A 25,734-nucleotide genomic window follows, 5' to 3' on the forward strand; every position below is an offset into this window, starting at 1 on the left:
TCTTTTTAAATGTATCACTTTATCATCCTATTTCTGAGTATTTTCATGAAAAGATTCTAGATGTCAAAACCTGCAGTTAGCAGTCCTGTTTAGAAATACACTTAATAATACCTTTGACGCTGGCAACTCAGTTGTATTATTCAGCAAAACAGCAATTGTTCATTGTTTTGTGCTTACATGTTAAGAACTATGCGACACTTGGTGACACAATAACAAAATTGCAAAGTCAATTATATTTAAAATAGACATCTTAATAAAACGTATACACCCAGTTCCTTTTACTCTTCCTGAACTGTTTTGTTAGCTTTTTCTGACTGTTTACAGTCAAACAGATTGTATGAGTATTACCTTTAGAGATAACTGATCTGATACACATTATGTATAAAACAAATTTAGACAACACAAAGGGGAAGCATATTTCTGAGGGCACTAGAGTCCACCTAGGAAAGTGCCATTATGTTCTTGTGTATTTTTGGAAATGTATTTCTTTAGCATTCTTTGCAGTGTCAATCACAGTGGCAAACTTTGAGAGAGTAGTGTGCTAAAATTCAAAGCAAAATCTAAGTTAGATTCACAACTAACAATTCTAAGCAGAACTATGGTAATAAAACCCATGTGGAGTCTGTTAGGGTTTCAGATAGAGGTAGGTGTTTGTTTTTATTCTAGTTAAATTGCATGAGAAGCATTTTTGTAACTTGAACTTCCAAGTAATGAACTCCACTCCTTGACTAGACCTGCAGTCTGAAGTTCCAATCAGAAAATTAAAATGTTTGTCTGGATAAAATAACTCCATAATGAACTCTCTTATTTTAGTTTCTTTTTTGTATTTTCTGCAATGTAGCCCCTTGCAATGATATTAGTTCTAGTGTGGGAAAATATTATAATTGAGATCTGGTAAGTTATTTGCAGACTTCAAGTTTTTCTTTACACTGTGCTGACATTTAGTACAGCCCTAGTGAGGAAAACAATACTACCATTCATAGCTCTAGACGTAGATTTCAATCGACTTAAGCGGGCACAATGAAACTTGGTCATTCACTGGTTACCCATATTGTGTTCTCAAATTTTCTCTCAGCAAAAGTATAATGACTCAGTATTGTATGGTTGCATAGACAAGGGCTCTGAACAAGAGACACTAGTTTTGTCTGACGGTGTGAGAAAGTCGTGAAGGGATCTTTTCTTCCAGATGGTGTTAAATTCAGCTGCCTTTTTAACATTGGCCTTGCACAGCAATCTGCTGCTCCCCTTTCACAAAGACTGCGCTTGGTTCCCACTAGTTAACATGCATACTCACGCAACCTGCAACTTCAGTCCAACTGTTTTACAATGCAGTGGTATGCTAAATAAACTTGATCCGGTTTCTGCCAATGTTAAAACTAGCTTTCAAAGAACTACTTAACTGATATTTACACTTCTTTTGACTTAAATGTACACGCCTTTGGAATATTTCAGATTTCAAAGAAATATCACCTTATAATCAGGTCATTGTAGAGATTATCTTGAACACCCTTCAGACCCATGCTCAGATATGGTATTCTTCAACACACACAAATAAAACAAAATGTCAGAAGTTTGATGTGCAATAGAAAAAAGAAAATTTGGGACATGTTGCAGCAAGAACAGTGGAACAGCAAAAAGTAAAATGAAAATAACATTGAAATGTATTTTTATTGATCGATAAGTTATGCAACATTAGTATGATACAAAGCAAGTTTGATATGACAATGGCAAACACATAATTTTAATATTGTTTATTTTCCTTAGATGTTATATTTAACATATTTACATAAAAGACCAAGATGTAGGCAAAAGCTTCAGTAATTTGACTCCATTGAGTGCCTTCAGTAAACAATAGGTTTCCCCAGCAAACATCTTATTGCCTTAATTGAACCTCCTTGAGAAAGAAAACCACACACTTTGTAATGTAAATGTTAATTGTAGTTAGACAATGGTTCTAGGTAAATAGCACCCCTGGACATGAAGCAAATGAAAGGAATACAGGCACTTAACAATGAAAGGTTGTTTGCACAAACAGTGCTTCAAATGTAAATAAACAAGGGTCTTCTCAACAGTCACTACAGTAGTAAAACTTTGGCACGTGTTCAGCAGCCAAATTGAGAATTTTTGTTATTAAAGTCTCTCTCAGAATTTCTAAATGAAACAAGAGTGGTTATACAGGCTTTTCCAGTCTCAAGTCTTATAAGAAGTTGAAGCCACAAAAAGTGTACTGTCACTGAAGGAAAATTATATATTTGGGAGTATCAGTAATCTAGGCCATGTGGGAGATAACAGGCTACAGTTGACATTTTCTTATTGCAATGATTACATTTATGTGCAAATGTCTGTACAAATGTGTGTGGTAACATGTAGCAAAATATAAGGAATTTTAGAAAAGGATTGCAGTGAGTTTGTCCAAAACCTTAAAGTTAGTGCTAAGTCCAGTTCTAGGTTAAATAAAAATGACTGTTTAAAACACATCCTACTAGGACTATTGTGAAACAACTTTTGATCACATTGCTATTGTAAAAAAACTTTCTATAGGCTCAGGACTTTATAGTTTTATTTCCAGAGTAGCATAAAACAGGCCAAGTTCCTAAGTGTGTCACATTAAGGTAAACAACCTGATGAAGTCATAATAATGACCCTTATAGCTAGATGTGTTTTTAATAACGCAGCCAAAACAAAAGCCAAAAAGTTATCACAAGGTCCTAAATACAGACAAGATTTCACAGGAGAGGAGGGGCAGGCTGCACTGGGACTTTCCTTATATAATGAAAATCTCAACCAAAGAAGAAAGCCAAATGTAATCATGGTCAGATTAAACAGTGGTTAAAAAATTGACAGAAACAGACAGTTCGTAGCAGATACCAAGCAGTTGGTGTTGCCATTTGGGAGGCTGCAGATGGCTGTGGGTGGGAAATGCCTTTACTTTCTTAAGCGATGGAGATGAGTATGGTGTGCACGCTTGATGTTTTTTTCATACCCCTACCCCCCAACAGGGCTGTCTGTCATAGGCTGCCGCCCCGCTTTACCACTTGCCCCCGAGCGTGGGAATCGGAGCGTCCTGCCGTTCACATCTCCTGCATTCCGTTTAGCGGAATCAATTAGGCAAGACAGACCCTCAGATTCCCCACCCCCTTTCCATTTTTGTCAGGTCTATATACGTCCTAATTATTTCAGTTTGGGATGCCAGAGCTGTTTCCTGGATAGACCTGATCATCCTTAAACAAAAAGAGAGGAGGCGCACACGTGGGTTGTGGCGTAAATGTCACTTTCATTTCCAATGCTAGGCACAGAGTAAGACAGAACATTTTTTTAACACTTTGACAAGAGGGGAGGCGATCTCGTCTCCATCATGCCTTTCTGCTTCAGTAGCTTCCTCAAGGAAACCCTCTTGGAACAGAGAAGCATCTGTCCTTGTATTTTGAATAGAAGAATAAAAATCAGCCTTTGCTTTTTTTTTTTTTTTTTTTTTTTTTTTTCATTTTCCCTGCTAGTTCTAAGTCCTCAGTAGGTATAAATTATTAACCTTCCAGCAAAAACTTTTCTGAAAGCCTAACTTGGTAGAATTTGATGTACAGCCCCAAATACATAGAAAGTCGTTTCCAAACGTGTTTCAAACGTGGGGGGAGGGGCCTCAGAGGGGAACTGTCCAAATCTACATAGTTATAGAATCGTTTTTAAATAGGTATCAGACATCACTACAACAGCTAAGGCAAAAAAAAAAAAAAAAAGAGGAACTTCCTCTTATTGTAAAAAAATGCCTTAAAATACAACAAACTGTACGTGCATCTTCACTCAGTAATACTACACAATTCTCTTTTGCAGTTCTACAATCCCTCTCCAAACCTAACCCCTTTAGATTTCAACATAGGTGTGTCACTTAATTTCCTTGCATCCCACTTTTAATCATAAGAGAGGAAAAAAGTTAGATTCAATAAGTATTCCTGACCTTTCTGGTTTTTACTGTCTCTTGTTTGTAGTCTTTCTTTCTTGCACATTCCTCGGCGATCTTGAAGGAGTTTTTACTTTCGGTTATCTAGCTTTATGAAGACCAATACACTCATACAGCTAGATAACCAAAGATAACAACTCGCTTCGCTCACAAGGCTGGGTCTTCCTCTGGCGGGACTCCAGATCCAGGTCCTTTCTGGCTGGCGTTACTCAAGAGTAGTCCATCAGGATACTTGCCCGCGGTTAAGATTCCTCCTTCTATGTAAATATGACCTGGTTTCTGTGTGTGTGCAGCTAAAACATCCAAATAAGATCTGTTGCATTCAGAGTTTATTCCAAACATTTTTTTCCCCTTCCAGCAAGTAATCTCCGGCAGCGTTAGGCAACAATTCATCTATTAATATCAGAAAATAAGACCAGCTACTTAAGGTGCAGCAAAGCTGTTAGACTGAGCAGCAGCGTCCGTCACTTCACAGGCCTCTATTTGCATTGTAAATTGCTTCATTTTCACGCAAGACTTTAGCCTTCCTCTACAGAGATGTACAAAGCCAACGGCAATTTCCAGCGCAGGTTAAGGAGGAAGGGGGAAAAATCCAATTCTAGAGAAGTGACAGCCGTTTCAAGGATCTGCTCCCGATCACTGGGTTAGGCATCATGAGCTTTTTACCAAGTGCTGGCAGCTTGATTGCACATATCTTGTATGTGAGTGTTTTAGGGGGAAGATCCTCGATTTCACAGGGCTTCTAGGCTGGGGAGGAGAAGATGCTGTCTTGCTGGCGTGCTGCTGCCCCCGGTCTGAAAGAAGGAGAAAAGGGCCATCATTGGAGGGGCTTTCACTGCCAAATTGTGGACCAGCCCGGCAAGGTCAAAGGTTCGAGACCGCGGGAGACCAAGGTAATGATGATGTCATGAGAAATCTCAAGTACATGGTTATTGATATGCATCAGTGATCAGCCAACTGCCCCACGCCTGCTGCCGGAGTAGCGGAGGCTGCGGCGGCGGCGGCGGCGGCGGCAGCAGCTGTGGCGGCGGTGGCAGCAGCAGGATTGCAAAAAGCCCTACTTTCTCAGCCAACATTTCTTCCGCTAGCACTACCGACTGCTCCCGGAAAAGCAACCCGCGGCCTTTTACCTCCTCGGTGCTAGTGTAGATCGCTCTAATATCCAAAGACTGGAAGAAATCTCTCTCTAAGGACAGATAAAAGCATTTCAGGTCTGGGGAACGTCTTTGCCTGCATTTCTCTTCTGGCAGATTGCATGGGCAGGCAGGTGGAAGACACTTTACTATTGCTTAAAGCAGGGTCTCGCTTTCTGGGTCTGGGAATCAGATCTGTATTACGTAGTGAGTCGATGTGTGATTACATTGACAATTTGCTTTGGTGTTGTGTTTTTAATGGCTTCACAGCTCAGTCATATTTTGTGTCTATGTGCCATGACGGTAGGGCAACGTATTCTGTTCTGTGAGTTCAAACTGAATGCTCTAAACAGGCAAGAGTCATCCTTTTTCTTTTCATGACTGCATATAAATGGTGTATGCGTTAGACTGCAGCACAGGTAAACACTGTAGCAGTAGTTTCTAATGTTGCAGACAACTCTGCTGTAATAAAAATGCTGAGCCTTTGTCTATTGTTTTAAATATCAATTTTCACACAGGACAAAACGCACTAGATTTGCTTATGAAATTATGACATAAGTATTGTTGTCTCCTGAAAATGCACATAGAACACCTGGATGTGCAGAGCATGGTGCTACCCCTCCTTCCCGTTCCCTGCCCCCATCTTTCTTCGGTCTAAAGACGAAGAAGGTTATTTATAAATTAGCTTCATTCATTTTCTTAGAAGTTTATAAAGTGTGAATACAATCACTTCAAGGAGTCCTTTTCTTTTCTCTCCTTTGTAATGGGTTATCTGTCTACCGCATCTATACTATATGTAGTTCCAGCATTCAGATGCCTCTGACAAAACATCTGTGGCAATCTACACAAGAGGCATTTTCTCTGTTGGCAAATTCTTCAAAATTACTAATTTCATTTGGTAGTGTTGCTATTCTTTAAAATGCATGCTAAGAGAATGAATACATCTTAATATCCATTGCACACCTCACCAGTCCATCACAATACTCTTAATTCTATAGGGTAACTATTTTCTCCAGTGACCAAAACAACTTCAAAATTACATTTTTCAGAACATATATTCTTTCAGTAATTCACTGACTTATTCATTTAAGACATGAGTGTGAACATGTTTATCTAATCACATACAGAGTACATATATGTAAACACTGTAGAAGAAACTGATAGGAAAAGAAAAGAAACCAAAGAATTGTAAGGAAAAATATCCAATAAAGAGTTTAAGCATGATCTCACACCAATTAAAGATATAATTTAGCAATGCAGATGCCAACTTGTCCTTAGATTTTTGTTGTTGTTGTTGTTGTTGTTTACTTTTATAAGCATTCTTTTACTGGCTTTCTAGAAAACACTAAAAAACAACTCATCTATGTTTCTTAACAAATTATGAACAAGAGGTAAGTCAGAAATGGCTGCATAGGGCTAATATATAAAATACACATGGAAACTACAGGCCAATTCCAAAAAAGCAGGTTCAAAGAATTTTTGTTCTTAAACTACCTAGTCACAACACAAACTACTCACTAAGGCACATGCCACTTTGGCCATTATATAAAATCCTAATGAGCTCTGAAGGCTTGGAAGACTGAAGAGCATTGTGGCCTTGCTTTCCAAGAACAGCAGAGTCATTAGTGATTTGGCATGGATTACATACATAAAGCAAGAATATGATCAAATGTATTCAATTCCTTAAGTCAGAGCTCCCCAAATTCCAGATAATTTTAGAACATCTACCTGCTTCATATATTCCAGGTGGGAGCTGCCAAGCTATATATGTATCTGTGTATGTGTGTGCATTATCCTTGAATTCATGTGAATTTAAAAATAGTTATGACTGTATTCCCATAGTTAACAAATGTATTTTTAGAAACAGTATCCATTATGAGAGCTAACACACCAAACATTTGAATGCTTCTACAATCAGAAACTATAGAAATACTGTCTTAAAATAGCATTTTCTAGGGCAACACGCACAGTCAACCTACTCCATGACTGGCTTCCATGACTGGTACTCATAACAGATTCATCATGGGAACCCCAATAAATGAAATGAGCCAAGATGAGGATTATGGGCAGTCTGTTCATTAACCATATAGTCAATTAAATATTTTACTTCTCCATCAACCTCTCAGGCACAGAAGGGAAAAAAATATGCACTAAGACTTAATATTGACTCTCATTATTTAGAATATTGTCAAGGTTTCTGCCATGTTTATCATATATTTTATTATGCACACTCCCAGACTAGCTAAAAAAATTGTGCAGCTCTGAGGATTCCTGCACCACATGTGAAGAACAGCTCTTAATGCCTACATTTTTAAATCAATTTTTTTTTTGCTTTTAAAAAGCTCTTTAGCTGAGCACAGAATATCCACTCTGAAATCTGCATATCGAAAGATACACTGAAATCAAAATGGCTTGCCTGCCTATTCTCTAATAAATTCTCATTAATAGCCAGTAAGGATGTGATTTTCATGCATGTTTTCTGATCTTTTTGGAAGTCTACAGATGGCTGAAATGTGAATTGAAAACATCCTGGTTTGCTTGGGAATAAACAACTTCTGCTGGTCCAAAGCAAACAGTTACGATTTTCCTTATATTTTAGATGAGAATTATGCTATTTTATTAATACTAATATAAATCAATTCTAATCACCAATATTTGGAGCATCTCTAAATTCCATTCATATTACTGCAGAGTACATAAAGAACTGGCCTGTCACCAAACTCTTTTTAAATACTTGGTTTGTAGAGATTTCAAGCATGCAAACTATAGTCTATTAGTACAGTCCATACTAATATTTTCTATATAAAAGCCATTTAACTTACAGCAATTCGCATGGTTCAAGTAAAGTACTTAACTGGCCTATTTGTAATAAAAGTATCTTACTATTTCTTCTGGATATGAATTTCTTTCTTATAGGCTGTTGCAGGTTTTATTTATATTACGCTTTATGCACATATATATGTATATATTCCATATATGCACAAAGGCTCCTCTACAGGAGAAATAACTGAACACACTGAAACTTAGATTTTTCTGGAATTCTATCTGTTGCAATAGGAGATTTGTAATACATTGCAGGCCTGTCAGCCAGTAAATAATGCCCTATTTTGGTTTTGCACATCACTCAGATTTTATCAAATAAAAATTTTTAAATTACCTTTGGTTGGTTGGATAGTCTATTCATTTTATGTGTCTTTGCAGTCTCATCTGAAAAACAGTCAAGAAAACAAATGATTACAGTTTATATATATAATCATATATAGATATGGCTTCATTTAAAATATTGCAATTACCCTGAATCCATAAAATGCCAAGAGAGTCGCTCAAACACCAGTACTGTGTATCCTGGGTCTTAGCACCTACAGGGTTAAATATGCTAATTTGCATTTAAATGGAGACATGCATGATAATGGGAATGCAAAATATGCAGGATCTAGAGGGGTTTGGGAAATTAATTTTTCTTTCTCCTTTTATTTTTAGCTTGGAAAGGAGAGAGACTTAAGAAACATTAGGGATTTGAACCTTGTAATATGCCATACAAAAGAGAAGTGAGAACCCTACCATGTAAGGATTTTGAGTCTGGAACAAAGTCTTATTTCCTAAATGTTTAAGGGGCTGAATTTCCAAGGCTTTCAAACAATGGGAATCCCAGGATAAATGTCTAATCCATTAGAAAGATGCAAATAGTTTACTGTAAGGCCACAGCACAGTGATATGTGCATTCATATCTATGGCTCCTGATTGGCTCTTTCGGTCGGTAAATCAATGAATAATGTAAAACCTGATTGCTGTAAAGTGGTGGATTTTTTATGCCCTTCCCCCAACCTCCATGATCCAATATTAAGAAATCTTACATCCCCGAAGACAGGTTGCTTTTCTTTTATAATTTTTAAATGCTTATTATTACTATTATTAGTTTGGATTGGTGGGGTGGGGCTATTGGTGTTGCAAAATGAAAGTACTTCACGGGTTCAATTAGGCTGACTATAGTGGCTCGTTCCTGAGCCAGCGCCCTAGTTACTGGTGCCAAGATGGAGATGGAGGGTGGTGGGCAGATGTGGGCAACAGAAGAAGGGGAAAAGATCTGACTCCACGGCTGTGGGCCAATGGCAACCACAGCTCCAACCCCCCCACCCCTACCCCAACCCCCACCGCAGGGCCGTGGCCGTGACTTGACAGGGCCTCTTGTCTAACTTCTGATCAATTCCACTGAATTGCCCTGACCCCTCCAGACCGTGCCCCATTCAAGCACCGCGGACACATTTGCAAGAGAAAACGCGGCCGAACCTAATGCAAATACATTGCTTTGGTTCCCCTAGCCCAAGGTTTCCGCAGAAAGCTCCAAAGCACGGAAAGAAGGTTCTGCCTTCTTCAGTCGGTTTTGGGCTCTAAGCAAACGAAGACCAGGCTCCGCTCGGATACCAGATGCGTCTAAAAATGAATAGCTCCAAGTCCTTCTAACTAACCACGAAGGTTACATATCAATAAAGCTTAACTTGGGATAACCTTAGTAAAGCAGTCTCTCCCTTCCAAAATCCAAAAGGCAGAAAAGAAGGAAACCCAGCAGATGTGGTTAGCTATTGTATATAAGTTTTGCACCAGGATCTGATCAGACCGTGGCTTCAAGGCCAGGTAACTGAAACTTTGGGACGGTTCAGAAGAGGCAAATTATTGAAAATGAGAATCCAGAGTTCAAGAACGTAAAATACAATAGGATTTTAGCACTATATCTAAGAGGGGGTGTCCCACCACCACCACTACAAAATTACATACAAAACATCCTTTTCCAAAGCTAAATTTTCCTGGCATCTCTCTGTAACTGGGGGTCAGGCGAGTGGATAATTAACAGTCCTGGCTCGGACAACTCACGAGATCAACAGGTTTGGCAACGGAGGCACACAATCAATTAGCTGAAGCAAAGCCCCGGACTGGCCCTCGGAGCGGCCCTCGGCCGCTCTTAGTGTGGGCGCCAGGCCACTGCGGGCACCGCTAGTCCCGCGCAGCCGGAGGAGCTGCATGCAGCCTTCGGGAGGCCAACATACTCACTTGATCTCTCCGCGCCAGGCACTGTGGCCCCTAAATCCAGCCCGTCCAGAATCGAGGATCCAAGGCAGAAGACAAGATCCAGTCACATCAGAATGTAACCACAGCTCACAAACAGGTTCCTTTAGGCGTCTCCAAAGAAGAGAAAAAAAAAAAAAAAAAAAAAAAAAAAAGAAAGAAAGAAAAAAAAAGAAAAAAATTCAGATTATTCCTTCCTCCCTTAGCACATTTAAAACTGCCGCTCAAGTCCACATGGTGACTCTTCCTTGATTGCGTCTAAAATAGTTTATACCGGTCTTCTGAGGAGCGAGAGAAGGACGCAAAAGACCAAGGAGAAAAAAAAAAAGCCAACTTTCCCCCCCACGCCAAGCACTTGCTCCCTGATCCTCCGAGTGCAGAGTGAAGTGGTGTGTGCGAGGCTCGGCAAGTTTTTGGGGGGGCTGTCCAAGGTCTAGTCCAGCCCCCTCTGCCGAGGAGGACGTGCTCTGAAACTCAACCAATTTCCCCACTGCTTTTGTTACTGATGAACTGAAGCCCTATTGTTCATCCATTGCCACGGTCTTTTTCAGTCTCCACACTACGTTCTGCGTTGCCAGAGATAATGAATTTGCACCCAAACCTCTCATAGTCCCCTCCTGACAGACGGAACAAATTAGAAATGTCTGGTCTGAAGGAAGGCAATGGCTACATTTTCCTATTGTAGCATGCAAAGCATACATTTCTTTGGAAACTTCTTTTGCCCTTTCCACGTTTTATCTTCTTCTCGCTCTCTTTTTTTTTTTCTTTTTTCCTCCAGTTTCCCTCTTTTGGTTTCTTAAGACACATGTTAAAGAGAATCTTCCTGTCTTATTTTTCCAGTGCAACATTTTACGTAACTTGTGGGCCTTTCTGCCTTCCTTTCTCCTTTCCTTTCCTTTCTTTAGGGAGTCCCTTTGCAATTTTATTTACAAACTTGGAGAATGACCTTTTGACTTGCAGACTTTTTTTTTTTTTTAAAGAAAGGCCTTTTGGTATAAATATGTTTGACTAAAGACAAGGAATACATTATAAGAATTTTTCTTCTCTAAACTCCAGCGTTATTCCAAAGGTACCAGAGATACATTAGGGTTGAGAGGGAAGAAAAAGCGTGTGTGTGTGTGTGTGTGTGTGTGTGTGTGTGTGTGTGCTCCAGGGAGGCAGAGATGCGGGAGGATGAGGTGGAAGTGTGCAAAGAGAAAGGTGGGGGCTTTCAGGAAAGGTGGGCATCCTGCAACGTTGGCAGAAGGCTCTCTGGGGTGCGGGCGTGAGGGAGGAGGAGGAGGCGGTGGAGGAACCTGTCCCGCGCAGGGCTGTCTGCCCCCCAGGGCCTATTGCGCACCCGGGGTTGGATGCAGTCTGGGCGCGGAGCCTGTGCGCGCGTTGGAGGGGGGTGAGGAGGGGGTGGTGCGATTTAAAATTCTGGCGAGTGGCCCGTATGTAAATGTGGCCGGGGGTGGGAGGGTAGAAGGAAGGCGGAGAAGAGAGCCTTGTGCGCGCGCCCCGCCGGCGTTCCCCGGCTTTCCCGCCAAGTGCAGCGGGAGGACAGCTAGCCAGGCGTCCCCTTGGCGGGAGCCCCCCCCCCGCCCGCTGCGCGCGCTCGCCCCCCATGCACACGCACATGCACACACTCCCTTCGCGGGCGTGGAGCCCAGTGGCCGCGAACAGGTCAGGAAAACAAAGCTGAGGCTGGGAGCTAGAAAGAAACCGCGGCCTGCAGATGCTAGCAGCACGGCCTCTAGCGCCCCTTCCGTGGCTGCATGGGTTTGTACCCTAAGCCCAGCTCAGTCCCCAGTCCTAGCGCCCTAAAGACGGTGGCGAGCTACCGCGGGGGCGAGTGTGGGTGGGAGGTGCCAGCGGCCCCCGCCCGATGCGCGGGCACGCGGGAGCTGGCGCGCGGGAGCCAGGAGCTCAGCCCTAAGGCCTCCCGGGCGAGTCTGCCATTGCCACGGTCTCCACCGGGAGAAAACACCAGGCCAAATGCAAGCAGCGGCCAAGGGGGTGTCTGGCACCTCGAGTCCCCTTCCCCAGACATGCAATCGGAAGGGCCTGGCTGTTCAAGGGAAGCCTTTTTCGGGGTGAACTCGAACCCCAGCCGTGGAGCCCTGACCCGGTAGCTCCCCGCCTAAGTCCCAGACCTGACTTTTGCAAAGACTGGCCTCTTAATGTCCTCACATCTCCTGCCTGGCTGCTCGCCAGCTTAAGCATCTTCCAACACACACACACACACACACACACACACACACACACACCCCAGATTGGGGCGGGGGGGAGAGAGCGAGAGCGAGAGCGAGAGCGAGAGCGAGAGCGAGAGCGAGAGAGAGAGAGAGAGAGAGAGAGAGAGAGAGAGAGAGAGAGAGAGCCATCACAGTAAAACTCGAGAGCCATCACAGTAAAACTCCTGGCCCTACTGTTAATTGAGGCCGACAAGCAAAAAGAGTTCTCAGGTAAATAGGTACCAAAAAGAGAAGGCCCTCGCCGATAGCTGGGCAATTTACCTCTCCCTACTGGGAACATGTGTAGCTTTATCGTGTTTTAGGAATGCTTTGCTGGTGTCTGTTGTCTCTCCCTCGTCTTCTTGTGGAGAGAAGAAAAAGAAAAAAAGAAAAATCATGTTCCATTGTCAATCTTCTTTCTGATAAGCGACCCGAGCTTTGGGCTGAAACACTTGGGATTCCTTTGGTTTGTTGCTTTAGATGTGTTGTTTTTCTGGGGGAAGAAAAGAACGTGTATTTGGTGGCGCAGGACAAGAGTCTGCAAGTGTGACGGGAAGAATGGCGAAGCTGGCACCTGCGCGGTGCAGAAACGTGGCGGCAGCGGCTGGTCCTCCCCTGGGGCTGGCACTGGGCACCTCGGGCCTGACACCGGCCGCAGCTGCCGCCGCCCGCACTTGCGGGCTCCGCCGGCTGCCGCTCCGTGTTTTCTCCCATCCCGGCTTCACGTTCAAGGTTTAGCTGCGAGGTCACGTCCATTGACGTCAGCTCCCTGTCTCCCTCTACGTCCGGCTACATTTACATACATCAAGGAAATTAGGGCATTAAAAAAATATGCAAATCCTGCGCGAAGAGGAGCGAGTGCTTTCCTGGAGCGATCGCCTTTTATTGAAGCTTTTAATTAAAGGGGCCAGTTGGCTAGTTCCTGAAACAACCGCCAAAATCCCCCAAAAGAGAAAAATAAACGCTGTAGCCTTCGGGAACGGTTGTTTCGGCTCCTGTTCTGTGGGCGGCCGAGGACCGCCGGCTGCCCGGCTCCGAGAACAGGTTAGAGGAGGCAGCTCCAGCCCATGCATAATCAGGGCTCCGCGGCGCCTCCATTCTTTCCTCCTCCTCCTCTTCCTCCTCCTCCTCCTCCTCCTCCTCCTCCTCCTTCTCTTCTCCCTCCTCTTTTATCCCTCTTCCTCCTCCTCTTCTTTCTCATCCTCCTCCTCCTGCTTCTTTTGCTCCTCCTCCTCCTCCTCCACCACCACCACCTTTCCTCCTCCTCCTGCTCCTGTTCCTGTTGGGTCCAGCGTGTATTATTTTTAATACTGATGCATATGTAAAGGTATATTTGCATTTTTTTAATTCGTGAAAATTTCAGGTTGTATCGTTTTGTTGATTCCCCTCCCCCTCTTTTTTTTCCCTCTTCCTGTTTTATTATGTCTATCTGTCTCTGTTGTCCCTTTCTGTCAGTCTTTATTTTTTTGGCTAATGTCTGCTGTTGTCTCTTGCTAGATAATATACACAGTTGCCTCCCTACTTCAGTGTATTTAAGATTACAAATATGCATATCTGTTATGTATGCGATGCCAGCTGGAGAACCTCCTAGCTTGATCATAAAAGAAACACATTCCTTTTATTTCTTTCCTTACATACCACTCCATTGACTATAATGCCTATCGTTTCAAGGCTCAAAGTTTGATTTTCTAATTAACTTCATATTAGCAGAAACACAATTTGAAGTCAATGCATTTGAGATAATGTATGTGTGAGTGAAGTGATTCCAAAGATTTCTAAAGAATTCTGTGCTGATTAGCTGAGCGATGCGGCATCTACCACCTATTGCTTTCTAGCATTTCTTATTGTAATATATATATATATATACATATATATATATATTAAAATGTGTAGACACAGCAATGGACAGCCTTCTGCAAGGAAGACATTTTCAACCATGTTGCATGTGGTATCGTATTTGCAGCATTCAAAATTTACTGAGTTTCATTATCATCTCAATATGGATGGAAGCACATTATCTTGATTGCAAAACATCCTTAATTCTGGACTTTAAATGAAAACAAATACACAAACAAAGCAGTTGACTATATTAAGCCAGTTGTTGTGCCCTAAAATACACAGGCCTTGAGTTGGATTTTATATGATAGTAACCTTATTTCTAGGATAGGATTTTCCTTCGTGGCAATATAGCTATTCAGCATGATGACTATTGAATATATATGTATTAACATTGTATATATTTAATTTTCCCAGAGCGATCATGTAAAAAAAAGTCTCAATCAGTAATTGTATAGCCACAAAGAACAGAAAATGTGCACACATGCAGCTTTTTCAATTAAACAAATCCAAGAACAGGCACAGGTAATTAGTTTTCTTATGAATGACTTACCTGCACACAGATACTCAGGGCAAGACTCAGCCCTCCCCACTGGCTTTCCTGTATAAATATTCTCATGTATTCCTCCCATTTCAAGCCTACAGCTGTATGCCATCTTTCATGCTGGACTCTAGCATCCATTTTCAGCATCCTTAATTCTTATGCCATTTCCAGTCTTACCCCTAGCTGTAGTTTTTCCAAGCCTACACCAAAGTGCTCATATGATATGTCACCAAATAAAAAGTGGTCAGATGGTTAAAAGTAAAACATTTAAAAATGAAAATACATTCATCCTTCAAGTTCACCCTTACCTTGCCATATGTAGCAAGATTAGTATTTTCTAAGCTACATTTTCAGCTGATTTTATGAATAATTTCCGAATTCCACAACTCATTACAGAATCGGGGGGGGGGGGGGGGGGCAGCTGAACGAAACAATTCAGCAGGCTGAATGTCTGAGTTTGGCTGCAATTGAACTCTGCCTGGCTGTTTGTTCCTGCCTGGGTTCTGGCACATACCTGCTGGCTTTTATGCAGGATCAGGACAAACACATCGGCCACATCCCAGGGCATAGAGTGTCGGTGCATGTATTTAGATGGCAGTGGCAAGGAATGTGGTATGTATTGCTGTCTGAGCATGCATATGTGTACAGATGCGTATGCGCGCGCGCTGTGTGACAAGGGACACAGAGATACACTTCTTATCTCTGATCTCTCTGTAATCTTTCCGTTTCTAATCTCCCTTATTGGCGTCACCCTCGCTGCCCTGTGCGCGCTGTGGCTTACCCCGAGGGCCCATGGCTTGGTGGCTCCCTGGCTCCTTAGGTGTTGTGGTAGAGGGTAGGTAGCGCCGCTGCCGCCACTGCCGCGGGTCCGGGTGCTCTGTCCCAGCACAGCAGCGGAGCGCGTGGTGTCGGAGCCCCCTCCCTCCCGCCTTCACCCCCATCCTCTCCTCCCCTCCTCTCTGCGCCTCCCTCCCCTCCACCCCCGCCCCGCATTACCATATGGAGGCCAAGTCCCTGCGAATCACAGCAGCAGCGGGCGGTATTTGAATAAGCCCTGCAACCCCTAGCAGACCCCAACTCCACCGCAAGGAGCGTGGCCCGCATCAAGGGCCACCACTCTGGCGGGTAACCTGGCAGCGACCGATACCTCCCCACAGTTCCCTACGCGCGCCTGGGAGAAAGCCAGATAAGTGTGCTGGGTCTCCCACTTGCTACTTTTATGTTAACTTGACTGATAGAACCAGACAATAAATTATAGGATAGAGGGAGGGAGAAAGAAAAGAGAAGAGGACCGGAAGAAGCGAAAGAAAAGGAGAGGCGCTGTAGAGGGGAGGAGGAAGACAGAGGCTAGAAGGAGAGCGATGAGAGAAAGGGCACTTGAAGGGTTGAGGGAAAGAGAGAGGGGAAATGGGAGAAGCGCTGAGACGGGGAGAAATATCCAAATATCTGAATTTGAACATTTAAAGCTAAAAATAGCACCTCACTGAACTTCACAACCTCCAACTGGACACGCACCCATGATTATTTTGTTGCCTCAATCAGAAATGATTATTTAGAACTGTAAAACAGACATAGGTCTTAACAGAAAGGAACCAATTTTATGAAGATATTTGCCACCTCAAGTTAAAAATGAAGCCTCCCCTTGAAAACATCCCCCCTTGGGCTGTGGGTCCTCTAAGATAGCGAGGCCTCAGCCCAGAGTCCACACATGCAAAAATGTATTCCAATACACTAGGAACTTAGACGAGATTTTTTTTAATTTCCTGGTTTGATATGTTACATTTTTACTCCTTATGAATGAATGCCTTACTTTTACAAAAAAAAAAAAAGATATGAAGTGTGGGCTTTTTAAAATGTATAGCAAATTTTTGATTGGAGATATAAATTTAAAGTCAATTTAAATACAAAGCCAGCTCCATTTCCCATAGTAACTCTTTCAATGGCACAAGATTGTGGATTAAGGGTATTCCATGCACTCTTCCCTCCCCACCTTCTAATCAAAGAAGTGATTTCCTTATGCAAAACAATCTGAATCATAATAAAATCTCCTGTCACCTATAGGCTGTTCCCATTGTAAATGTCCTTCTTAGAATTCATAAGCCAAACGCCCCCCCCCCCAAACACAAAAAGAATGCCTTTGATTAAAAATTTCCTAAGCGGCATACTGAACCAAAGTCAGGGAGCCTCAGGACGCCAGAGAAAGGCACAGAATTCTCAATACTTAGAATTTAAATACAGATTCAAAGATAAGCTAACCCTATCAGAAGGAGATTAATACTTAACAAACAGTGCTTTGGGAAGGAGACAAGCACATCTCAAAATCGCCTTTCCAAAATCTGCTTTCTGGGCCATCGCCATCACCTGACATTTCTGGGAGTGTACGTGTGTGCAAAATGGTAGTGTAGCTCAGGAATGTGTCCAGCCCCCTCCCCCCATATTAAAACAAATACACTGTGAATAGCTCCAGTGAAGATAGAATTTCAACCTCTTGCTTATTTTTATTATTAAAGCCAAAGTGGAACCTTGATTGAATCCCTCAATTCGGAGTTTAACAAGGATGCTCTTCAATAGCTGCCCCTGGCAGATGAAGAGGAGGGCGGGAGAGCTGGCCGCTGCAGAAGAAGCCGGCTACCAGCCTCTACCGTCGGAGCCGGCTTCGAGCCCTACCAGATTCATCTCTCCTTTCTTTCCCCGATGGCACTCCCTTAGGCCGACCAGTGTAACTGTGGTTGTGACTAGGTGAGCCCGGACAAGGTTTCGGGAAGCGGCATGAGGGAGCAGTCACGTCCTCAGAGCTCGGAAGACTCTGGGAAGGCACCCGGTGCCCAAAGCATAGTGGTGCTTGGGGCCAGCTCGGGGCTCCTGGCTCCTGCCGGCAGGGAAACAGCGACACCTACTGGCCGCTTGAGCACCGCGCTTGGGCCGTCGGGGAGGCCCTAGGCTGGAGATGATGCACCCTCTGGACTTGTGGTGCTTTCAGGAGCCCTGTGCTCAAGGCTCTCTGGACCTCTCCAGGCCTTGCTTCACCAGGGAAGATAAAGACCCAATTTCTAGAGAACCCTGAGGGGGTCTTCAGAAGAGACTTGATCACACAGGCAATGCACACACCTTCCAAAGAAGGTCCTTTCATCTGGGAACCCTAGGAACCTGCAGACACAGTTGACTACATAGTCCTTTGGTTTTATGAGACTGAGCGGAGGTCAAGACTCTTAACTCACTTGGATTCATGACCTACGCTCTTCACCACTACCCTATTCCAACGCCTACTAAAGACCATATCTTTACAAATGACAGTAGGCATGGGGATTGGCTGAGTCCTCCTGGTTCTTGGTCCAGGGTCTGCATCTTTAGGGCACTCACAACGCACCCAGAGATTGACATTTGGTACCTTTTTCTTTAAGAATCAAAATATTAATTCCTCCCCAAGTTAAGGCAAACTGAGAGTGTTGGTGATATTTTTGAGACCTAAGGCTGTACACATATATATTTAAAGCATATATATTAAAGTAGATATGTTAAGGTATATGTAATTTAAATAAATTATGTCTGTTTTGTAAAATGTATGTCCCAATACAAATTGTATATTCCAGATTGTCTTATGAGTCTTTTCTGTAAAAGCAATAACCATTTCATGTGAAAAGATGTGACGTAGGTGGTCCCAGCTGCTGATGGAGAAAGGAAAGTCCTCAGCTACCTTGTTCCCTATATGTCTCCTTTTGAAATACCAGTTCTGCTCTGGCATGGACCTCAGAAACCTCATTCACTGGGATTCCAATGCTAACCTGCTGAAATGTTAAGGCATGTTCATTCCCCTAAAAACGGGGCAGGGGGAGATATTTGAATTAGTTTGAATCTTTGAGATTTCAATTCAAAATGTTACTAACAAATCCCTTTTAAAAAATTAAAGAGCACCTGTTAATTCAAAGGTCAAGAGTTCATCTTCGAAGTTCTTCCTCTGAGCTTTAGAACACTGGTTGGAACCAGGGTCTTATGTGTCTTAATAAGGAGTGTGAGGTAGTCGGTGTGGAGGAAGGCTGGTTAGGGCCAAACTCCTCTTCATTCTCTATATTTGCAAAAGTCTGCTACTTCTATTTTCTTTTGATAAAATTGGAAGCTCTTGGTGTCCTTAAAATCCAGGAGTTTTAAATCAGTTTTATACCTATTTCCTTTTTAATTAAAAAAGCTCTAAGAAGCCCAGGAAGCCTGATCCTTGACTCAGTCTTGCATGTATTGTTTTCTTGTTCTAATTTTCCTGCAAGTGAATGAGTGTGTTCTGACAATATGTGACCTCACATCTTAGAACAGACCTTTAGCAGTTTGTATGATGTGTGAATAAATTCATATTACTAATAATGAACAAAACAGAGCAATATTCTTATGGCATTTTCTCAATGAATGTTATATTCTGCTGCATATCCAAGTTTCCTTGAAAAATGAAAACCTTCATGGGAAAGGAAAATGATTACAGAACAATTAAATTACACTGGGCATACAGGCATCCAGTCAGCCAAACCTAGTTCAAAGGGCTCTTTAGGTACTGAAAGCACCTTGAAAAATGAAAGTAGTTGTTCCTTTCTTTCTGTGTGATCTTTATTTGTCGTTCCAAAACCATAGCTAGAATGGATTCTTGGTTCATCATCTTTGGTTTAATGCTAAACATTATTTTGGCTTTAATGCTAAAAATGTAGAAAAATAGAGTGTGTGTCAAAATGGTGGAATTTCTCTACATACTAATCACTTGCAAAGCATTAATGCATTAAACCCTAGGTGAAGGAACTTTCTTGATTTAAAACAGAAAATTAGGCCAGCAAAATAATTTCTTATTTTGTAAGAAATTTTAAGATATCTGCTATCTATAACAATGTGTGTGTGTGTGTGTGTGTGTGTCTGTGCGTGATTATCACCATGTGTGTATGAAGAAAGGGTGGAGACAAAGCTAGGGTGTGTTTGAGTATCCCTTGATAGATTTCTCTCTTAGCTCCTCCTATTTAGCAAGATAATCAAACAATTGAAAACAGACTAAACTTAATAGACTGGGTCTTTGTCACATCTGCCCTTGCTTTACCGTCACCAAGGGACGGTGTGCTTCCTTCATTCCTTGATTATTGAGTAACCTGAAGGAAAGGATGTAAAGATGAGAATACTGACCAGAAAGGAACATTACTGTATGTGAAAATGAGAGGCTATATTTGAACCCTGACTAAATCCCAGCTAGGTGGTTGTCTGGGGAGGGAGCACTTATGTGTGCAAGCTGGAAGTCTAAGTGAATGAAGCTCTTGGTGCTAGGAAAAGAGGCTTCTTGCATTTTGAGTGGCTTTCTTTTCAGCCTCAGTGAAATCTTTAGGGGCTCACTGACATTTGACTTCAAGAAGTAGAGCTCTGAGGACACCTGTGTGCATCTACTTGGAGAAAGGTGTGTGTGTGTGTGTGTGTGTGTGTGTGTGTGTGTGTGTGTGTTTGTGTAAGGGACCATTTGATCAAAAACATCTGAAAAAATTTGTCTCAGAATTCTGCCATGTTATCCATTGGGACCAAGCATCAAGGTCACCTACTGCCCAGGATAACTTGGGGAAGGAGGCAGCAGTGCTGCTTTTGATGGCGTGGAAATGGCTTCTTTCAGAATTTCTCTGACTCTTTATGGCACTTCTTTTCAGTGGGCAGGCTGTATTTCCTCCCCCTCCCTTCTTGATCCGGGCAAACAAACGGTTCTACCACTCCAGCCATCTGCCGCAGGTGTAATGGATGGCAGGGGGGCGACCTAACTACACTCCAGTCTCTTCTAGGTCGTCACCACTCTGCACCAAACAAATGAGTCCTGTTTCGCCACTAGGGTGCCGAGGTGGATGGTGGATACTGGCTCCAGCCTTTGGCAACGTTCAGCGCTTAGAAACCAGAGCCAGCTGACAACACACGAAACACACAGGCACAGAGAAAACGCCCAGCCAACGCGTGTTCCTTCGGCCCCCCTCCCTCTGCTCTCTACACACAAGGACACGTACGCAACATTTAAAAGCCCTTTCGACTCCATCTGAATTCTTAGTAACTTAGGACTACCTTACTCCTTGTACAGAGCCCCCCCCCGGTGTGTGTGTGTGTGTGTGTGTGTGTGTGTGTGTGTGTGTGTAGGGGGCACGCATGAATATGCGTGTGTATTTAAAACGCTTATTGGCAGGTCAGCAGCAGCTGATCACATATGGTAATCCAATAATCTTTTGGACCTACATACAGCTTTTCATTAAAGTCATTCTTTTTGAAGGAAAAGGGGGAAATTATCAATTGTCTGCACAATTCTATGTTCCAGAGAACAGTAGAATTTCAGAGCCCCCACCTTGCCAAACTTTCCCCTTTCAAGGTTTGAGAGAGGCGCACGGTCTCCCTTCCTGACCGCCAGAAAGCCGGGTGAACGCCGGTGTGTAAAGGAGGCGCTGCTCAATGCTCTGCACAGGAAGGGAAGCTGGAGCGCTTGGAAGCCACCCAGCTGTCGCCGTTCTCCAGTCTAGCTAGGAAGAGAGCCTCGCGCGGGAATGGAGCTCCTTCTCTGTGAGCAACACCCTCTCAGCTCAGGACCCTCCTTCTCAGACCCACACCCCATCAACGTTTTCATCCCTATTTGAATACCGCCGGTGTCAGGGCTTTGGGCGGGGTCGGGGGGTGTTGGACCCTTCCAGGTAGGAACTCCGCGGGCCCCCAGAGTACTCACCTAAAGCGAGGCCCTGGCAAATGGTGGCCAAGAAGAGCAGCAAGTTTCGTCTCCCAGACGGACCAGATTTCCCTCTGGTCTTCCTGCTTCAAGTCACGGCTCTCTCTCTCTCTCTCTCTCTCTCTCTCTCTCTCTCTCTCTCTCATTACTTGTGACTTTTAGAGCCAAAAGCTTGCTTATTCGCTTATTCAGAGGAGAGAGGAAGGGAAGAGGGAGGAGATAAGAGGTACGGAAGAAGTAAGGAGGAAGAGGGGGAGAGAAAAAGAGAGACGGACGAAGGGAAAGGGAGGGAGAAAAGGAGAGGAGAGGGGAGAGAGAGAGAGAAAGAGAGAGAGAGAGATCCAGGGTGAATAGAAGAATCAGAGGGTAATGCAGGCGTTGGTAGAGGAGGAGGAAGAGGTGGAGGGATGGGAGGGGTAGGGTGGAGTAACAGAAGATGGGCTGGGATGCGACCGCCAGAAATAAATTGCTCCCCACCCAGCTGCAGTGCGACGCCCCCAGCGTCCCTGGGGAGCGAGTGCGTCAGCTCCCGACTGGCCAAGGCAGGCAGGGCGGTACAAATTCTAGAGCCACCCGACCCCCTGCTAGGACTTTCCACCCAGCCGGCCCAGCCACCCGGGCCGAGCCACCGGTGGGCTCCAACTGCAGCGTTCGCAGGGGTGGCTATCTAGGGTCTGCGAGCTCAGTGGAACTTTGCTTTCATTCCCAGGAGCCTGGCCATTCCGGCCCGCATCTCAGACAAGTGCAGGAGGCTGGTACAACCTCTGCACGCTCCTTCTGGTGCCCCACACCTCGGCCTTGGCGGCTACTACCCAGGCCACTCACCCTGCCGCTTCCTCACTGCCGGAGTTAAGTCCGCACCCAGCATCGTTGTTCACACTGGGACACTCCCTCCCTCACCTCATCTTGTTTACGGAGGGTGTGTGTGTGTGTGTGTGTGTGTGTGTGTGTGTGTGTGTGTACACGCTCACGAGTGCGTGTGTATATACGCGCGCAGCGCACGTTCCAGGCAAGAAAGAAGGTAAAATCCGGAACAAAAAGTATCTTTGGTCTCCTGCAGCTTGCAGACAAGAACAAGTTAGATTATACGCGGTTTCTGAGATGAATTTCGAAGCAAGAAACAAGGCTGCAGCTCACCAAATCATTTCAGCTGAGGTTTTACAGAGCAAAGATCATTTATTATTGTTCAGCATGACGAAAATAGGTTAAAACACAAAGGAAAAAAAAAACAGTAGCAGAGAAAGAAGTACATTTTGGTGTTGGTCAGGAGCTAAAAGTGTTTGGAAGGGTTTTCTTGAGCAGGAGCATCCACGGTGGATAAAGGTGGAAGCCACAAATTTGCACAAAACAGCTCTAGTACGTGACGGGATTAAAAATGGGAGCATGCTTTTCGACATAGAAGACCCATTAGTTCTCTGTTAAATGCATTAAGCCAGACTCATGGAATGATTACACGGCAGCCTTTAATGTACAAACACAGGGGTACCGTAAAAAGTGCACACAGTCCATTTACAAAACTCTGTATGCCCACACAGACGCATTCATAAAGAGAAAAAGTTTAAACATCGGCATCCAAACACGTGAATGCATTTTCTCAAACCATTCCTAAATATAGTTAGGTTCTTTTCCTCTCATTTCCTTACTGACCTGTAGATGCGACCTTGTACAGTAGGTTGCTAGGTTCCACATAATTCTACTTGCATTCGTCTGAATAGCAAGTTATAAAATGTCAGAGGGGGAAGGGAAACCTTGAGGGGCGTGGAGAAGAAGCCTTTTATTAGCAATTATATTCTCCCACAGCAGTTTAATTTAAATAATAGCAATGATGTCACAGTAACCATCTCCTTTCTTCCATTCCAGCAAGACTACCAATGGTTTGATGCACTACAAATTTGCATGCTCAGTTAAGGGATTATTACTGCTGTACAGCTATGCACCTATCCTGTGGCAGAAAAAATTCCTGAACATTAAATCGTTCGACATTTTGGCAAGTTTTAGGACCTGTTTACCTGCCAAATCTTATTTCAGAATAGCAATGATGAAATCTTGGTTTGTGCCAAACATAGTTTTGAAGGAAAATAGAACAAATGAAGTTGTTCTTTGAAAAATTATGTCAGTTGAAGGCAAATAAAAAGATTTCCCCTGAGCAGAAAGACCTGGCTATGAACTATACTAAGCAAGGGTCATATTTTACCAATCTGAATGGAATTTAATTTTTTTCTTTTGGAAAGCAGTGCTAGGAGAGCAAATGGAAAATGCAAAGACCTGAGCCCAGACAGCCCCAGTAGGTCGCGATTCAGAAAAGGAATACCTTGCGCACCCGCACATTACCCACATTACCGAGCTGTTAAGCACTCTGTGTCCAAGGATAAAAGTTCTGGATCTTGGGGATCTGCCACATGTTTCGAAGTGAGTGCTTGTTTTAGGGCAACATTCAGACTATATGACATGGTGAAGACAGAACCTTTACTATTTTTCATCGTTTATAGCAATTGCACAATAATTAAACTACCTTGCTTATTGAATACATTTTTAGATAATCTGACTATCTGTCTTTGAAATTATTGGATATTCCTTGATTCTAATGAGGGCTCAAGAGTGAGTTTGACAGAGGAGGTAGAGGGATAGGGACAGGCACAGTTTTGAATTACAGACCAATTGTAAATGACAGTAATTGATTATCAGCTATAGAGAGGTGGCCAAAAGAAATCATGACTCCTGTTTAAAAAGGTCTCAGCAGTTTGAAAAACCTCTCTACACTTGAGACAACTTCATAAATTACATACAGTATTTTTCCTTTTAATTTGTCCTCAATCTCAGAAAATTGCATGAATTTATTAACGAGATGAACCCAGAAGGTTCTAATAAGATACCAGATATCCACTGGTGTCCCAAAAGATGCACAACCTGCCTGTATAGAAGGTATGAGGAATCAAATAAAGACTCAAACTATGGTTGGCTCTGTGGCCCTGGCACTGGGGAATGTGGCTTCAGTAAATTAGTCTGTTAAGCACAGGAAAAGAAAACATGACTTGCCTCATGCAAAATAATTTGGTTCTATTGGAGAGTGATGAAGGGGTGGAGGAGGAGGAGGAGGAGGAGGAGATGGAGGAGGAGGAGGAGATGGAGGAGGAGATGGAGGAGAAGGAAGAGGAGGAAGAGGAAGAAGGAGGAGGAGGAGGAAGAGGAGAAGAGGCAGAGGAGGGGGAGGAGAGGAGGAAGAGGAAGAGGGAGGGGAAGGGGGAAGTGGAAGAAGAAGGAGGAGGAGAAGGAGAAGGAGAAGAAGAAGAAGAAGAAGAAGAAGAGGAGGAGGAGGAAGAGGAAGAGGGAAAAGAAGAGGAAGAAAAAGTGGTTATATCTTCAGGTTCTGCCAGGGGCGAGCTATATCTTGAAGTTGTTTACCCAAATCATTCTAGGATCTTCAGCTGGCCTAGGAGATCACGAATTGGGATTCAGCAAGAACACATATGTGTTTCAGAACTAGGGGCTGTGATGAAGTGCTGTTTGTGGATTCTTTTCACTGAGTGATTCTGTAACAATCAGTGACTTTGGCAGCAGCTAGAAAAGCAAGAATAATTTACCGCCAAACAACATTGACTGTGACATATTTAATGGGACCAGTTGAAACTTTATTTTCCCCTACAGATGTTAGTATTCTCTCTATCTCTCACAGACTTCACTCTTTTTCATTTACAGGTAATCATTACCATTGGGTTATACTATAATTAACACAGAGGTACAAGGGCATTTCCAGGTCATGTAAATATCAATAGTGCCAACACTCCTGGCAGCATTTTTGCAAATGGGTGCCACTCTACAGAGTCAGGGTTTTGTTTGTGTGGTTTGGACTCAAGTCTTGTTACCTGTAAATTTTTTTCTAAATCCATCTCAGGAGTTAGGATACATGCCCCACCCCTGTAAATCATCACTGTACACAGGTCTCTGTACCCTGTTACCATAGCTCTGCTAGAATTCTCCTAGTATTAGTTTAAAACTTTTTTGGTCATCTTTAATGACTGCTCCCTTCAGGAGTCAATGGGGAAATTCAAATTTAGATTTCATATTCATCATTTAAACACTGTTTTTTTTTATTATTAAAAGTTAAACCCAATCCCCCAAATTCAGCCTGTGACTTTTTAAAACTCAAATGCTTCTTTTAATTATCCAAGGTTTCAAACCAGCTGCTATTTTCAGATTTCATGATGGCAATAATGCAGGGTCCACAAGTCCATTGACACACTGGAGTCCGAAGTCACCACTCTTAAAATTTCTTTCTTCTTGCCTAATAAAAC

At 43.3% G+C, this 25,734-nt stretch overlaps 1 long non-coding RNA gene across 2 annotated transcripts; it reads right to left on the minus strand.

Moving 5' to 3' along the window:
• Positions 1 to 1,678: 1,678 nt before the first annotated feature.
• LOC103739122 lies at positions 1,679 to 21,635 on the minus strand. Of its 2 annotated transcripts, none has more exons than XR_607482.2 (4): positions 21,443 to 21,635; positions 10,135 to 10,253; positions 8,246 to 8,295; positions 1,679 to 4,749 (listed from the first exon to the last, which is right to left on the minus strand). It is a non-coding gene; the product is annotated as an uncharacterized LOC103739122 (long non-coding RNA). The 2 variants fall into 2 exon arrangements; XR_607481.2 differs by having other exon boundaries at positions 10,135 to 10,263.
• Positions 21,636 to 25,734: the final 4,099 nt, after the last annotated feature.

This window comes from Nannospalax galili, unplaced genomic scaffold (assembly GCF_000622305.1).
Source record: "Nannospalax galili isolate Female #2095 unplaced genomic scaffold, S.galili_v1.0 scaffold918, whole genome shotgun sequence".
Lineage (NCBI taxonomy): Eukaryota > Metazoa > Chordata > Mammalia > Rodentia > Spalacidae > Nannospalax > Nannospalax galili.